Below are 18,526 nucleotides of genomic sequence, written 5' to 3'. Positions count from 1 at the left end.
TACTATGCAGACTATAATCTCCATCTAAAAATCCTTTGTGAGTACGCATGGGCGCAGACGTATCCAAAACACCATTCGTAGTGCCACCGATGCTCCTTCATAGCAACATTTTAAGAGGAGTGTCTTTCAGTATGACCTTGGACAACTGAAAAAAACAACGTTTAGAGAATTTTACCTCTCAACAAAGCTTATATTTTACCTTTAATGAAAGCTCGTGTGTTGTATTTGCGATAATGGCTCGTAATTTTAACGTAATAGTTTTTTCTCCCACCATGAGTCCAGTGCTCTATAATAAATTTATTTCATCAACGAGCTGCCGCAGATAAAACGAATAACTTTCTGATTTTGTTGGTCTACAAACGATAGCCACGATCATCACTGGCCAATCCGTCTGATCAACAACCGCCAAAAAATTACCAGAAATGCTTTTTCACTGTTTTCAGTACACTGATGTACACAAAGGTTATCCGTGTAAAAAAATATTTTACCGCATGTCCTCGGCGCGGACCAGTGTGTTTCGAGAAATTTGCCGCAGATTCAGCATTGCATCCGATGAATTCAGGTATCATCAACGTTTTCAAGCATCATACCGCAGTCTTGGCTTTGGCTAAGACAGATTCGGGAAGGGGTCCCGCGGTCTTGAGATAAAGTGTGAAACCCTGTAAGCAATGGCATTTCACGTGTGAAGCAGTGGCGTAATCCATTATACCAAAACTTGCCATTTCCTATAGACGAAAGGATAGCAGGTTTTCGTCATGTCCGCAGCAATGGCATTGGATCTTTAGGCACACCGAGATCTGTGTTGACTCGAAGATACTTAAGCAAACGTTTTGAACAATGCGTGCGATTCTTATCGAGCTAGCGCCAAATACCGTAAGCCCTCTTTGCTTGTCATTTTGGTGTAATCAGTATCTTATTCATCGTCATCAGATGCTGTGTTAGGATCTGCATTGTCCATCGATGATTCGTATTCCGATTCGCTTAGATTCAGTTCCTAATCCTGAGTTTGGAGCTCTTCACGATTCTAGTCCGCTTTTTTATATAGAGTTTGACAGTTGGAGCCTTAAACCATGTAAACATTCGATACAAAACCACACATAAAACTAACCTGCAATTTTCCCTGCTCAAAAAATGGCAAAACAAGATGGTTTTTACATTTATCTCAAGGTGCATTAAAGAGATCTGGTGATGGAATCCAGAATCAAAGTGCACATAGCATAGGTGGTCTCATAGCATGTTTTTTTTATAACCAAATTTGAACATCACTTTTTGGCAGGATGGGCGAAAACTTTTGTTCAAACAAGCTTTCTGGGGTCTTGACGAATACATAAAACACTCTTAAAATCTTCATTCCGAAACAGAAGCGTTAAAAATCAGCCTTTTGAAATAGACATGGGCAAATTGAATCAGAACTGAATGATTCATTCCAATCTTTACACTGAGTGAACGAGTACCGCACCGCCAGATAAATGGAAATGATTCTTCCGCACGCAAGTGGTGCGGTATTGATTATCCTCATGAAAGTGTGCAACAAACCACCGCACGCGGTGCGGAGTGCATTCTATTACTCAGAAAATCAGCATGATTTTTCTCTCTGGTAGATCTGATAGTGTGTTGACTACAACGAGAATGTTTCTGTTATCCATGTCTTCTTTCCCGATCCGCAAAATATCGATACAATCTCGCTCTAGTAGTTTTATTTTCACCAGACCGAAACTGCAGGTAATTTTCCATATGTTAGGAACACCCCGTGTTGGCTTTGAATATACAAAAAAGGTTCACCTCATTTACTTTAGTTAACCACAGTTTTTTTTATGTGTGAATAATTGAATGATTTTTATGAATCCGTTGTTCTGAACGGCGATAAATTTACATTTTTATAAAAAATACTTTAAACGAGTAGAACACAAAATAAATAACGATATAACAAAGTTAAACAAATCGTGATAAATTTACAGTTTGGTTGAGCATTAAAACAACTTAAATTTCTTTTTCTCTGCTTGTAAATGTAACTTTATAAAAATAAGAAAAATAAAAATAGTGTCACTTATGGTGACGACGCGATCGTTCGAGGATCGACAAGGAGCGTCCGTATTTTAGCTAGCGGCCGCTAGAGGTCGCGGACTGGACGATAAACGTTCGGAATGAACGAAAGGGATCGACCGAGCGTTTGACGGATAGCCGGTGACCGCATGGACTGCGAAATAGGGCTTTCTTTTTGATCCCGGACCTGCGTGGAAGCGGACGAATTTTTAGTTTTTTTCACTCTCTCGGTTACTAAAATTTTGTGCTGTTAAAGGCGTAATAAAATAACCCCGAATTACTTAAAAAAGCCGTTTTTTGGTAAATTATTTATCTGCAGGCCGGGCGTAGTGCTAACGCGCAACAAATAGGATCTACATTTTTGCAGAAAAAAATCGATATTTAAAAACATACTGCTCCTCGGGCGTGCAAAAGAATAACCGCACGCGTTCAGTTCTTTTCACTGAACGAACTGGACCGCACCTAATCTTTAAAAAGAATTCTTTTTCATGACTACTTCTAAATACATACATCATAGAATCATGACTACTTCTAAATACATACATCATAGAATCATGACTACTTCTAAATATATACACTTTTTATAAGCCCACTTGTTGACGCCACAACTACAATGGTCAACTCAAACCGGTGTTATAAAAGATCAACGCAAGCAAATTGCGACTCACTACATTTCTGTCAAGATAACTGTCATGACCCGCCATGCAATTGACAGCGACTTGCGAGGGCGCGCGAAGGCTCGCACGCCTTATAAGTTCACCGCCCCAGAGCCCTCGCATAAAAGAGCTTGCGAGCCTTGGTAGTTTTTTCACCCCTATTTTCAGCAGTTATAATTATAGCAATTACAGCAATTACAGCAATTACAGCAATTATAATTATAGCAACAGTTACAATTATAGCCGGAGGTTAGGTACAACAGCGCAAATTGTAGCATACTAAACACCTAAATTTTGACAATTTATGTTTGCTTATTTTATGTAATATCTTCAAAAATTTAAATCCTAATCTTTTCGACAAATAACACCGCAAAACAAATTATTTATGAATGAAAAAAAAAAGATTATTGAAAATACCATAGAATTTCGAGCACATGATACTACTCGCAACCCTCGCAATGTTTGACGGATAGGTAGGCAATCCCATACAAGTTTCCTGGTGTTGCACCAAATTGCATACTTCCACGCGTTAGTACCATGTCATTGACGCCCCCCCCCCCCTCGCAATGGCTTACTTCTGTGAGTCCGTATTACTGTTATGGAGTGGTCCGCACGGTACTCGTATCGAGACGAGTCAAGAAGGAGGCACGCCGATAAGCTCTCACAAGAGTATCCACGGTGACGACGTGGTCCCTAAACCGAGACACGCTTGCGCACATCAAGGAAGGAGCACACGGACAAACCACCAAGCATGAGTCGCCTGAAAGGATCGATGCAATCGCATCTCAACAACTCGCAGCCCCCGTCGTTTGCGGGCGGTTGATAGGTGTCGAAACTAGGTATATCCACGTTAGGCTCAAGCCAACGGCGTTCCCAGTAGTATGGTACTAACACGTGAAGCGAACTCAATTCATTACGGCCAAGATATAGCGGAATGTGACGCCGGGCTGCAAAGGCAGACTTCAACGGATCTCAGAGGGTTGTTAGGCCCGCTAGCTTCCGAACACCTAATGGCTTTGAGAAGCGCTATCAGCTCGGATTGGCTACGAGCTTAAAGTCGTTCAGGCATAATCCAGCGGACGTAGCGTCATACCAAAATCCGGTCGGACTAGTATTGAGCCAGTGGTCCGTACCTGTGGTTCCTCTCGTACTGCATAGGAATTCCGTTAAGATAGCGACTATAAGCACACACGAGTTGGGAAGAACTAACCAGTCCCAAAACGTTCTAAGCCCAGCTCACGTTCCCTTGGAAGGATGAACAATCCTTCGTTTGGTAAATTTTGCTTCACAATGATAGCAAGAGCCGACCCTGAAGGATCAAAAAGCCACGTCGCAATGAACGCTTGGCGGCCACAAGCCAGTTATCCCGGCGAGGTGTGATTGGGTATCCGTCCGGTGGAGACACGTGTAAGCACGCTCCGACAAAGTTGCGAAAAAAAGTGTGCAAAACGGCCGCGGAACGCTCTGAAAGTATCAAAATCGTGTTCAGAGCACCCAATTTTGTGAAAAATAGTGTTATCCGGTCGAAATTCAGTGATTTTTTGCGTTTTCGCAAAATCGTGTTTTTGTCTGTACATTTACCCCCCCCCCCCACCCCGGCGCTCAAACAGGCGCCGAAAACACTTGAATTAAGATACTTCGACGGTCCTGAATCGTTTGCAAGATGCTTCATGGATCGGGAGCTCAGCTATAACACCAGCGAGGGACCCGTCGTACGTTGCGTCAGCGCGGGAGTTCCGAGAGGGTCCATACTGGGCCCCACACTGTGGAACGTAATGTACGACGGGGTGCTGCGGATTCCCCTACCCGACGAGGCCAAGGTCATTGGCTACGCCGATGATCTCGTCGTCCTGGCCCCGGGTAGGACGCCGGAGGAGTCTGCAGCAGTGGCGGAGGCAGCGGTGTCAGCAGTCGACCAGTGGATGCAGCAGCACTACTTGGAGCTGGCACCAGCTAAGACGGAGATGACGATTATCTCAAGTCTGAAGCAACCTCCAAACCACATCTCCATCGACGTGAGAGGAACTGCAGTTCCATATTCGAGGAGCATTAAGCACCTGGGTGTGCTGGTACACGACCACCTATCCTGGTTACCTCATGTGACTGCAGTGACGCAGCGAGCGGACCAGATCGCGCAGGCGGTCGGTCGACTCATGCCGAACCACCGGGGGCCGAAGATGTCAAAGTCCCGACTTCTGGCAGCGGTGGCTGACTCGGTGATGCGCTACGCCGCACCTGTATGGCACGAGGCGCTGTACACTCACGAGTGCCGCAGGTTGCTAGAGCGAGTCCAGCGCAAGTCAGCCATCGCCATGGCCCGGACGTTCCGCACGGTTCGGTACGAGACTGCAGTGCTGCTCGCGGGTCTATTGCTGATCTGCAGAGCCATCCGCGAGGACACCAGGGTGCACAGCCGCCGTGGGACTGGAGTCAGCGCCCATCTAAGTAAGGAGGAACGCGAGACGACCGTCGCTGATTGGCAGGCAACTTGGGACAGCGACGCAGCTAGACATCAAGCCAGCGGTTATGTTCGGTGGGCGCACCGCCTTATTCCGGACATCAGTGCATGGCAGTCGCGGAAGCATGGAGGTGAATTTTCATCTGTCGCTGATCATCTCCGGTCATGGATTCTTCCGTGAGTATCTTGCTGATATGAAATTCACCTCGTCCCCGGACTGCCCGCATTGTCCCGGCGTAAGAGAGAGCGCCGAACACGCGATGTTCGCGAAAGGTTGATGGACGGCGTCAACCCGGACACGCTGCTGACTCACATGCTCCAGAGCCAGCAGAACTGGAGCAACGTCCGTGAGGCAGCCAAGGAGATTACCACCATCATGCAGCGTGATTGGGATGACTTCCGCACGTCGTTGTTCGAGCAGGGCGTATTAGCTGACAACGCCCAGCTCCGCAATGCAGACGTCCTCTGTCAGGAGAGGCTGCGGCGTTACAATGACACCCGCAATGCAGCGAGAAGAGCCGCAACGCAGCAGCGACAGGCAGAACGCCCGTCCCCACCACCGCCCTCACCAAGGACTGAGCGGAGACGGGAGATAAACCGTCTTGCGGTGGCGAGGTTAAGGGAACGTCAGCGCGCAGCCCGGGCAGAAATGCACGGCACATATCGACCAGCTCCATTAACTGACAGCGATGACGACGACGACGTTGGAGATCGTCAAGTAGCCGATGCAGCTTCTCCGTCAGAAGTAGTGCGAACGGCAGCTGAAGAGCCCCGCGTAGGGCTGACAGAAGCCGAGGCCGCAGCAGCGGTTGAAGCTAAGTTGTCCTCCCCCTAGGATGGGCGATAAAACACGCAGGAAGTTTAAAGAGGGAGTCCTCAGAAGGCAAAATGGGAAGAAAGTGAACTTGGAGGGGGAAAAAAAGAAAAAAAAGAAAATTGAACTCTTCCTTTAAAAATAAATGCGTAAGGTGCGCTTTGCATGGGTTTAGGCCGCTCGAACGAGCAGAAAAACCCCCTTAGACCCTTTGCGGGGCAAAAGGGTGGTTTAGGTGAGGGTTGAGTTTAGACGGTAAGATGAACTGAATAAACAACCCGAATATTTAAAAAAAAAGCAAGTTATCCCGGCAGTGTCAAACGGGAGGTCGCACTGTACTGACACGTTGTGTTTGGGCTCCGAAAAAAGGACTTAAAAATAGTGCAAAATCGTCGTAAATCGACTCTAAAAGTGTGAAAATAGTCCTCAGGGCACCCGATTTACCCTGTAACGATGTTTTTAAGTGTTTTCAAGGCGAAAATCCGGCAAAAATTGTGCATTTTTGTATCTGCCTATGAACCCCCCCCCCCCCCCCCCCCTGTGTTTGTGTGACGTGTTATAATTGTAGAAAACTGAAAAAAAAGTGCTCAAAATGTGCCAGATTTGCTCTATTTCAGTGAGCACGAAAAACGGTGTGTAGAAGTAATCCGCGCGTGAAAAGCCAAGAAAAATTGTGAAAAAAAAATTGCATCCAGCAAAAACCGAACAAAAATCGGGCGATTTTTAACTGAAAAGAGTGAAAAACTGTTTTTGATACGCTTTGCCCCCATCGTCCCAAGCGAAATTTTTCGGGGATAATGAACATAAACTCATGCCATCTCTTTCAATTCATCAGCTCTACTCTCTCACACGCATCGATGAACTTTTACACATATCTTTGTTCATTGTGCTAAATTTGAAGGGTTTAAAACTGATCGATAACGATTTATGTTCATGAACTAGTAATGGTCAAATGGTAATGGTGTAATGTTTGCACCATGGTCGACATGAGTTCAATTCCATTTTTATTGTTTTCATTGATGATTTAAAGTTTTTATTTCTTTTTAAAACATGCAGCTCCAGTAACTTCAGACCCCTTTACTCATTGTTAGAAATGCGTGTTTAATAGTCAATGTGTTATTTTTATTGTTTTATTTATTTCTTTTAATTCATTTAGTATCAGTACCCCTTCATACAACAAAACAAGCAAATAGCACGATCATGAATAATAATATGGTGGCGCAACTGGCAAAGTGATTCGAAGTACAATTAGCGATGTGGTTGGTAGCATCAAGGATGAGGCATGAGCATGAATTGGAATATGAGGGAAGGGAGTGAATCCAGATGTTCATTTCTATTTTTAGCTCTTTTTTGCATGGGTTCATCCTTCACGTGTGTTCACTATCCCCGAAAATGATCTGTATTTCGCTGGTCTTTTCGGGGATAATTCGTTAACGAATTATCCCCGAAAAGACCAGCGAAAACCAACGTGGTCGGGAGCTTGGGGTGCCGGCGTACGAAGAGTTAAGGTGCGGTTAGACGAGTAACCATGATTAAGGTGAAGATCGACGTGCGGAAAATTTTTGTGACATCGGTCTATGAAGCGTCATTTGGCGAAAAATTTTCACTGCACGCCTTAAGGCCTCGTTACATGAATCGAAATGTCAAAAAGTTTTCGGTCTAAAGGGGGGGGCAGGCGAAAACTTTACGTCAAAAAGATTTCAGCTCCGAGAGCTGAAATCTCATCCGAAATCTTTTTGACAGCAACACGAAAACTCAAAATGACAGCATTGTAGGTGTCAACAGGAAAAGGAAGAGCATTATCACAACAAAACAAAATAAAACAAAACAAGCATAAAGCCGGCATTGTAAAAGTACGGTATTAATTATCACTTATTTTCCGTGTTAATATTATATAAACATTCATGTGTATATTATTTTAGCAGAACCAAACAAAACATTTAAAAAAATGAATGTAAATCAGAACGGATCAGGACCGGGAACGGCGTCAGGACAGCGATCGAAATCGGTACAGCAATCGGGACCTGGACCAGCAACGATATCAGTAATGGCACCGATATCAGGACGGGTACCGGTATCAGTACTGGCACCGGTATCAGGACGGGCACTGGCATCAGGACAGGCACCGGTATCAGGACGGGCTTCGGGAATAGGGCTGGCATCGGGATCAGGCCTGGCATCGGAAGCAGGACTGGCACCGGTATCAAGACTGGCACCGATTTCAGGATTCGGGAGCAGGACTGGCTTCGGGATCAGGACGGGAACCGCGTAAATATATGCGAGAGGTGAGTATGGGTGTACTTAATTAACAACGGCTGAGTGCCTATGTTGGATGAGGTTAAAACTAGATCGCTGCAACTGCCGTTGCTCGTAGTAGTGGTACTTACATGGTTTAAGAATTTACCCAAGGGTATCGCCACACTTGTCTTGCCTCTTGCCTCTTGCCAACTTGCCTCTCGTAAACTCATTACTAAACCGGGTTTTTTTTTAATTTTTCCTTTGTTCCTGCACCTGTGTCTATTGGATCGTGTTCCTCCAAAAATCCAACCATCTCATTTTCTATGCCGGTTTTCTTTAGTTATTATCCTTATTATGTTTTACAATTAAAACACCGTACGTTTTATTAATTTTTTTAACTACTATTTCAGGACGTGGAGCTCTGCTTGCGGATGGCTAATGCGGTAGAAAAACAGAACATCATCTACAATAAAAAATCTCCGCATTATAAAAACCGAGACCGTCAAAATGATGCATCGATGTGTGTCGCAGAAGAGGTCGGGTTGACCATGGCAGAGGTCAAAAAAATGTGGCACAACATGCTGGCCAAATATCGGTCATACCGATCCAAAGTGCGCCAGAGCATGCAGACCGGGTCAGGTAAATTGTTTTTTTTTTTATTCAAGCTAAAAGGCTACAACTAACCTGTTGACTATTTAAGCCTACGCGATGGCCTGCCTGGGAGGCTTTGTCGTTTATGAACGATGCGTCGGAGGACGCTGAACATGCAAACACGGTAAGAATAATCTGTTTTTTTGTTTCTGTTCATCGATCTACCGCACACTTTGTTATTAAATGTATTAGTTGCACACTTTAAGATATGTGAACATTCGCGAACGTTTCGGATATGATTTTCCGTGGGCTGAATATTTACCGATGTGTTTGAATTTCCAAAGTGCAAGGGAAAGTGTATTCATATTGTTGCCCTATTTATATTTTTTCTATGATTGCCACTCACGCGAGTGGCAACTCACCCGCTACTCATCATTTCCTTCCGTGCTCATTCTCACTTGACGAAACTCACTTTCGTCAAGTTATCATTTGACATCCAAGCGAAGCGTCATTTGATCAAGTTATTTGGTCAAGTTATCATTTGACATCCAAATGTATTAGCTCTTTCTTTTTTTTTTGAAAAGTGGTTTTATTATGTTACATTATCGATAATAATGTAAAAAAACATTTAGCCATTGGCTAAATATTGCAAATTATAAATTATTTCCCTAACTACCACGTAGTGCGCAAATAATGCGCAAAACCGTCACAGCCTTGAAATTCTATAGTTTCATATTTCGAAATCGAAGGAAATTAGTCGGTAGCTTGATACCATTTTTATTAAATAGTATCAAACCGGCATAGTTTTTGCTGCGGTGCAATAATGAGCAATAATTTGGTCGTGTGCAACAATTGGCGAATGACCCTGCTTATGGTTTCAAGGTGACCATACAAAATAATAACTACAATGCAAACAGGGATGCAATAAGTTCATCCATTGATTTAATAACCATGTGATACAGGATAATATGTTCACAAAATTATTTACCGTTGAAAATATCCCTAGAATTACATACTTTCAACGTGCTACTGTACCAACGCGTACCATTTCTGTTACTTCAATAACTTTTGACCTATGTGTTATATTAAAAAAGTTAGCATTTTGCATGCGTTGCAAAATCAACTGAGTTTGTTTCAATTTATGCGTGGTTTTATGCATTGTTGTTGTTCTTACATGATATATCTTTGAAAGCTCTATGTTTTTTCGTGTTATCTTGTTACATGATATCACTTCAAATAGTTTTCGGAAGCAGCGTTGTCACAAATGGTATATTTATAACATACTAATACCTTTTTACATGCAACTTGCCCACTTTGGCCAAGACCATGGTTACATATCGCCCGGCATCATATCGAGATTTGTACCAGCATTCCAACTCCACAAATGTTGTTTTTATTAAATACTTTATTTTCCCCTCCGAACCCTTAGTTTACCAGAGTAAAGCCTCTCAATATTATATTACCAATATATTTCATCAATATTAAACTATTATATATGTTTTTACTAGTTAAGGAATATAATTATTGGTTTTCATTGATCTGTAAATCAACTGTTGCCAATAAACCGTTTATAATCGATTAATGTAGTTAAATTTCATTATATTTCATATTTCTGTTGATTTTATTGATGTTAGTCTTCATGTTTTGAGAGTCCAACAATCACAATGAGTTTTATCGTAAAAGTAGCTGTTTCAGCGTGTTGGTCAATTTGTATGGTTAACACTTTAAGCGCCGTGTCATATAAATTCGCATGACGGTTTTGCTCACCGTTCAGCTTTGCATCTGGCGCTCTGTGATTCTCTTGAGAACGAATGAGGTAGGAAAGAGGGAACGAGAACGCTACGCCGCTTATCGCAATGAAACAAAAGAGTGATAACAATGGCACGAGAAACTGTCGCTCTCATCGCTCTCTTGCCATGCGCTACGTGCTCACTCAAAAACTGTGACGTCAGGCCGGCGGTCAAAGTGTTAATGTCAAAAATATAGATAATATCACATCAATATCATAACATGTTATTAGTGAAGGTTAAGAACGATGCCGTTGATAAATTAATTCAAACAAATTCGTTGTATTTCAATGGCTTATTCTTATTTGACATGTTGTGCAACGACCTGACCATTATGGTTAATAGTTCAACCATAATGATTATAATTATGTTTGAAGTCCAGTGCCATATGCGTTCGAATATTCAACAATCGATCAGGTGCCCTTGACGAAACACCTTGCAGACCTGCTAACCCTTCATTGGCTCTCCAATCGCCAGGTACCAAGTTTCCGTTAACGACTCTGTCGAATGAAGATGGTGGCGAGTAGATATGCCTTGAAGCACTTTTACGCAAGAAATTGTGTAAATATAATGGCGTTAAAACAACGTGTTTTGCTACATCCGGTGGAAGACGTATTGGCCCACTTAATACTTCGAATTTGTTTGTCACAATTCCCAGCGCATTTTCAACGGGCATTCGAGCTCGGGAATGTCTGTAGTTGAAAATGCGCTGAGAACTTCCTGGATCAGGTATATTCAACAACTTGTTTTCCAGTTTTTGAAACAATCGACTGTTTTGAAGTATTCCTCCATCCGAAATGCCTCCTTTTCCTCCCGCATCCGCGAACAAAAAATTGTAGTCAGCGTCCACTATTACTAGAAGCACAATACTAAAAAAGTTTTTGTAATTGTAGTAATCGGATCCACTGTGTGCAGGAGCGCGGATTTTGACATGCTTTCCGTCCATCGCACCAATGGCATGGGGGAAGTTCCAACGCTGCTCAAACCTTTGTGATACCTCCAGCCATTGTTGTTTAGTGGACGGTAGCTGAAAATAAAAAAGAACATTGAATTGGCGTGCATTTCAATTAAGACGAAAGCCTTTGTAAAGTAAACATAATGAACCTTAGACTATTTATTAGTAATAATAAATGTTAAATTTTAAAAAAGGCGCGAGATAAATCCCATAATTTACACTGTGTTTGAAGTATTTTTATGTAGATGAAAGGATTATTAATATAAGCATACATTTTCTATATTGCAAACAAGATTTTTTTCCATTATTATTTCTATTAATTTTGTACCCATTTTTCATTTCAGCTTGACGAGGAAGATGAGGGCCTCGCTCTGAACTCCCTCGTCACAACGGATTCGGCCGTTGCACGATCCCGGATCCTTGCCGATCACTCATACATTGAGTATGATCCACCTTGTTCCCTTAGTCCCGACCCTACAAACACTTTTTCCACCCAATCCTTCAATCCTAGCGAACCTCTTCAGTCCCAGCCAACCTCCAACCTCCATCAACCAATCCGTCATCCTACACCCTCCCGAAATTATCCCCTTCCCTCCTCTTCTCAGGTATCCTTTCCTCATCAAGTCTCCCGTCCTTCCCAAGCCTCTCCCATCCAAAACCTGTCCCATCCTCGGCAAGGACGGCGTCGTCGACGAACCCCTAGCGACGAGGGGCTTCGTATGAGCGAGGCCCTCACACGCGTGGCGGAAGCCACGCTGGCCAATGCAAACTCCTCGGAGAATGTGTTTGGCCGCTGGGTCGCTGAATTCCTGGCGAGGTTCACGCCAGAGGAACAGCGCGTTGTGACCTCAAGGGTTCAGCGAACCATGCTAGATGCCGAGGAGTTTGTGTTGGCAAACCGGGCCAACCGTCGCGATGGGGATCAGCCATGAGTTATGTAAATAGTTGTATATAATTAGTTAATAGTTAGTTAGATAGTAGATAATCTTGTAAATAGTTAGCATATAGTATAGAATTAGGATAGGATAGGGTTTATTTAGAATTTTGTTTTAGTTACTACTTTGAATTTTTATTGTAGCTTTAAGGTAGTGTTTATGTTTTGAATTGTTTAGAATGAAAATGAAAAATGAATTAAAAAATAATTGAATAATTAGTTTAACTTGAGTTGTATGATGACATGAATCACACATGAATAACAATATAAGAAAACATGAACTTTTTAATATATCAAACACTATTCAAACGCATACCTTCAAATAGGGACGTAACACTTTATTTAGGCAAAGACTCGTCTCTTTCACAATTCTGCTAATCGAAGAACGAGACACCTGAAATAAAAAAAAAATAAAATATTATTTTCCGTTTTTAAGCCGTGCTAATCATACCAACCCGAAATAAAAATTGCAAGCTACTGAAGGTATGGCCTGTAGCTAAGTAGTGAAGCAATATTAGCAATCTTTCTTGAGTGGTGATGGCATCCCAAGCGCCACAGATTAAGCTTAAACGACTGGAAAATTGAATATCCATAGAAAAAAATGAAAGCTCCACAGCTTCATTGGTTTGATCAATAGATGGCGTATTAAAACTGATTATTATATTGCTATCCTTTTCTTGCAATGTGTTTGACAAGTTTCATCTTATCATGACCTATATAGCCTCCTAACTTTCTGAGCAAAAATCTATTTGAATGGTCGTGTGGTCAGATACGTGGGTATCAACACCAACGACCATTACTCAAATCTCACTTGCTTCAGTGCTGGTAGTTTTCGTTGGAGTTTAGTATTTAAACAATCGTATCGCCGTTCTAGTTCTAGCGATGCATAACTTCAATGCGAAACCATACAACAGTACAGAGAAAATGAGAAAGCTCTCCTCCAAGCGATGAAGCTCAACTGGTTGGGGTATCCCACCAACAGAGAGCGCCACCAGCTTTTTCGCTATTTTTAGAATGCATGAGTCGTATGCCGTCTGCTAAACGAAGTCTTTCTATATACCGTTTAGGAAGAGTGCTTGAGTCGTTTAGAAGTCGTTTAGTGGTCGTTTAGTGGATTTGTGGCACTTGGGATCGCTCATATTCGTATTCATACGAGCTATTTCCGGCGCAATGCTTCGCAGTAAAAAATCTAAATCTTCTGGTTTTACGCGAATGAAGGTATTAATTGTTTCGTTGGTCCGTTCTGCGACAATATCATCCAACAAACGGTTGCCGTCTTTGACGTCGCTGAAAAAACATTGGTCGCATCCACCAGCTGCGCACAATGCGCTGGTTGCGACCCCTCAGCTGTTCCACGTTTAGTTCTACCGCCCACGATAGCGAAGCCAACCATTCTTCACTTATTAAAAGAGTATCCATTTTTATCCGGATAAATTTATACACAATCGATAACAACGCGTAAACGGTTTTGCTTGTAAACAAACATTTGAACAGACAGTACTGACAGAAAGTTTTCGCTTGCTTCAATTGACAGCGGCTTTGTGTTTTCGGTGGTGCACAAAACGCGTCTACACGACCCGAAATCTTTTTGACGTAAAGATTTCAGATTTTTGAGTTTTCGCCTCGAGTTTTCGGTTCGTGTAGCGAGGCCTTATAATCTTGAAAATGTATGCGCAATCTTGGCGCAATCTGAAAATATATGGAAATGACGCTTATAGCTCAGGGTTGGCAACGCGAAATGACTTATGTTTTGATAAAACGAATATATGCGCAATCTGAGATTGCGCATTCGCGCACGGATTCAGTGAACATTCTTTTTACTGAAAGGAATACTGAACCTTCAGCTCAAAAAATTAAGTAAAATTTTACTGAAGTTCAGTGTAATTTTCTGTGTGTGAAACGTACCACAATATCTTCTTTGGCTGAACAACCGATGTCGGTCAAGGCCTGCCTGTACCCACTTGTGGGTTTGGCTTTCAGTGACTAATTAATCCCCCCCTCCATAGCAGGATAGTCAGTCCTACGTATGGCGGCGCGATCTATTTGGGGATTGAACTTATGACGGGCATGTTGTTAAGTCGTACGAGTTGACGACTGTACTACAAGACCGGCAACGTACCACAATATATAAATATATTGCCTATGAAGGCTGCCGACCAACAAAACGGAAGAATAACAACGTACGATGTTGTAAAGCTGTTACAAGTAGCACAAATAAACAACGCCATTTAGACACCCTCGGAAGGCGCCTACATTGGATGGTTTACAGCACCATTTTGCACCACGAATTATATCCTATAATCGGATATAAATATGATTACTGTTGAAGATAGAATGTACATGAAAAAAACTATCGAACTTCTATTCGACATTCTGCTTAAGGCACTGTCAGATTCCAGAAACCGCATATCTTGGAATTGGCGTTATATGCTGTAAAACGAAACACATTTCACATTCCACTCTCGTCTTTCAATCGCATTAATGGAACATACACACTGATTAAACGTTCATTTAGTAGGCACTGAATATCGATGGAAATCACTGAGGCGATATGGAAATATTCTCAATTTATTTTAAAGTTTACTGACAAATTGACCTACCAATTGTAGATAATTTACCTGCTATGATTGCCTAAATTATACGGCTTCACAAAAAAGCGTCACTTCATCCTTCACACACAAAAACGTACCACGACAGCTGTCTTGAAAATAGCAACCTCTCGATTCAAAAGAATACAAATGGCAGATGTGGGTGATTCGTCAAGATGATCTAGTTGGCAACACGGACGATTGAAATAAACACATTTTCTAGGTGACCCCGTTGAACACACCGAACGAACTATACAATTCTAAGGCAGCGCTCTAGCAGCAATCCAACAGATTGCTCGTGCCGTGTTCGATTAGAGCGCCGGGTAAGGCGACGCTCTAGCAGCAATCGAACACGACATCCGACACGAACAAACCCTTATAATCATATGGAGGTGCACTGTCAGACACAAACAAACAAGACCGTAGCAATAGACGATGCGCAATCTCAGATTGCACATATATTTATCTGTCAAACGGGTTGGTTTGATATATTTATCTGTCAAAAAAAAATTATATATCTCGGACATATAATCTTGAAAATTTATGCGCAATCTTGGCGCAATCTCAAAATGTATAGAAATGACGTTTATAGCTGAGGGTTGGCAACGTGAAATGACTTATGTTTTGATAAAACGAATATATGCGCAATCTGAGATTGCGCATCGTGTATTAATACGGAGACAAACATGTCAAATCCCATACATTTTTCATGTTCGATGTCGTGTTCGATCGGTGTTAGAGCGCCGGGTAACGTTTGCACCAAGGTACATTAAGAACATTAGGTAGTGAAAAAGGGGTTACCCGCAAAACAAATTCGAGCAATCTGCGAGCTCGCATGAGACCAAGGTGGATTAAAAATATCAGGTGGTGGATTAGGGCCTTTGGGGGGTCGCCATAGTTGAGGGACTTTACGTCATTTCAGAACCGTTAACCATTGGTTTCCGCACACAAAGCTTAGCAAATAGAACCGATTTCTTTGTTATTATGTGCATTTTTGTATGTCTTTTGGTTTTATCGAAAAAATGGGATTTATTAACAAAATATTTGATGATTACTTTATGCACGAAATTTAAAATCATGTGAGTAAGAGTTCTAATCTCACGTAAATTGTCCATGCGGCTCGTAGATAATGAGGATTTTATGTGAAAATTGAAAAAAATGCTTTCTTAATTTTTATCATCAAAAATGTCGAAAACACAATAAATTATAGAATAAATTCACGGAATAATACAAAATAATCCAAAATATATTTTTAAAGAATATTCAATCGAAAAAATGGAGTAGATAAATTATATGATCAAATTTAATAAATTTAAACAAAGTTTGAATCCTGGGGACCTTACGTCAAGTGACGAATTGTCAAAATGCCCTAGAGTCCACTACCTGATATTTTTAAATCCACCTTGCATGAGACCTTGCACTCCATTCAACTTCGTAGCCCCAGTGCTTTCGCCTTTAACCAGATTGTGGGGGCAACCAGTTTTTTCGCCCATGGTTGTAATTAAAACACCGCGAGAGCAGTCACAAAAAAGCGATTTGCAACATATAAATCCGAATCCTTTAACCTACTAATCTTAATCATTAGTCCTTAACAACTAGCATGGTAAAGTTTAAAATAAATCAAAATAAAATACTTACGGCTTGTTGAAAATTACAATGTACACACTAAAAATAGGAAATCAAAAGTCGGAAAACCACTAAAAATTTGAGGTCTAAACAAGCAATAAATCAACAGCTATTGCAGTTGTCATGTAGATACTTTTCCCAAGTGACACAAATCTACTAAACGGCCACTTAAAGTATGCCTAAGGCCCATGTCTGTGCTCCATCGGATGCGATTTTATCGGAAGGCCTGTCAAAATTTTATACGAATGACCCAAATGACAATCCAGCCTGCTCTCACTATGGCGAGCTCAATGACAGCTGCTTCAACTCATATTGAGAGGCTATCATCGTTTCCTCCTGCGTACTGATCAAGCTTGTTTTTTCCCCTCGCTGAGGCGAGATGATTTTGTTTGTATGGTGAGCAAATCTATCGCCGATGATTGCTCTAATGAGATGATCAAGCAACAGCCGCTCACATGATGAAATCATGATGAGGTCGGATTTTGGAGTGAGTAAAAATTTCTTCCACACATCGAGCCGCCATTGTGTTGTGGTTTTAGGAGAACATTGGATCATCTACGAATTGTTTACATTTGTAAAACGTGCAATAATTGACCGCGGGCTACCTTTCTCGATTCTTTTGTTGAAAAAGCATATCAAATATCCCAAATCAGTTGAAATATAGTGAAATGTTGTACCGGACACACGATGCTTTGAAGAAAACGTGAGGGCAAACATGGGAAGATGATGAACATCTTACCTTACTAATAGTTGATTTACAGCCTCTAGGTAAGTGTAAAACGCCCAACAGAGTGCTGTTGTCCATGTTAGAAAACGTTTTTAAATTGCAGAGGGTGATTCTTTCTCCATGACAGGCATCAAAAAAAAAAAGAAGCAGCGTTTGACGATGAAGAAGATACCCAGTTGTGCGATGACCATTAACCGTTAACGTTGAAAATCAAGAGAAATATTACATGTATTGAAAATACCTAGAGAACCTAGAACCTACCTATAAACACCCAGAAATACCGCATCGAGTCGAATTTACAACGTAAATAATCATCCACAAAAGGCCATCTTTTGGATTGTGGGTGATTGTTAGCAGTGGCGGATTCTGACGAGTGGAGGCCCTAAGCAATCACACGAAATTAGAGGCTTGATTGAAGCGTGTATCAAATGTCCTAACCAGAGATTGAGTAGCAATTTTACTTGTGAGCGGGGCGTAGGTGCCATTTTTGGGGCCCCTGGCCGACACAGATGTTCGACACTTGAACAACTGAATACGATGGAACACATTAAAACTGAGAGAAATGCTCATCTAAACAATTACTTAAAAAATAGTATAATTGTATTGATTCGTTATGTATTATGTAGTTTTGACCTGCAACAACATTTCTTAAACATTCCTATGAATCACAGATAGGCCTAATGCCTAAAAACCTGCTTTATAGGCTTGAAAATTACACGCGGCAAACCCTAAAAAAGCTGAATAAAATCACGTGCTTTTAATGGTTTGTAGTGTAAATTGATTGACAGAGCCGGCTGGCCACATGTACAAAACATGTGCTGTTTTGCAGTGTTCTTACATCCTCCGTTATTTTCAAATTCATCCATGCTTAGAGAGCGTACATTGCTTTTCCACTGCTGTTTATATTGAAATTGCTTTAGTCATAATTTGCTCTTGGAGGATTTATACATTCTGTTTTCAATTCTTTTCTTCAAATCCCTTTTCTTTGTCTAGCTTGGATCCTAAATCAGCAGCTTCCATTCAAAAAGAATCAAATTTAGTTTCCACAATTCACGAAAACAAAATTCATTACTTGCACTCTCCATCGTTTGCTCTTCATCATCCCTTGT

The 18,526-nt window shown here is 41.7% G+C and overlaps 1 long non-coding RNA gene across 1 annotated transcript; it reads right to left on the bottom strand.

Annotated features, from left to right (window-relative positions):
- Positions 1–10,681: 10,681 nt before the first annotated feature.
- LOC120894691 lies at positions 10,682–15,325 on the bottom strand. Its single transcript, XR_005738221.1, has 4 exons — positions 15,095–15,325; positions 12,932–13,049; positions 12,793–12,870; positions 10,682–11,614 (listed from the first exon to the last, which is right to left on the bottom strand). It is a non-coding gene; the product is annotated as an uncharacterized LOC120894691 (long non-coding RNA).
- Between the last annotated feature and the right edge of the window lie 3,201 nt (positions 15,326–18,526).

Source organism: Anopheles arabiensis, chromosome 2 (genome assembly GCF_016920715.1).
Source record: "Anopheles arabiensis isolate DONGOLA chromosome 2, AaraD3, whole genome shotgun sequence".
Taxonomy (NCBI): domain Eukaryota; kingdom Metazoa; phylum Arthropoda; class Insecta; order Diptera; family Culicidae; genus Anopheles; species Anopheles arabiensis.
This window is presented reverse-complemented; position numbering and strand designations above follow the sequence as displayed.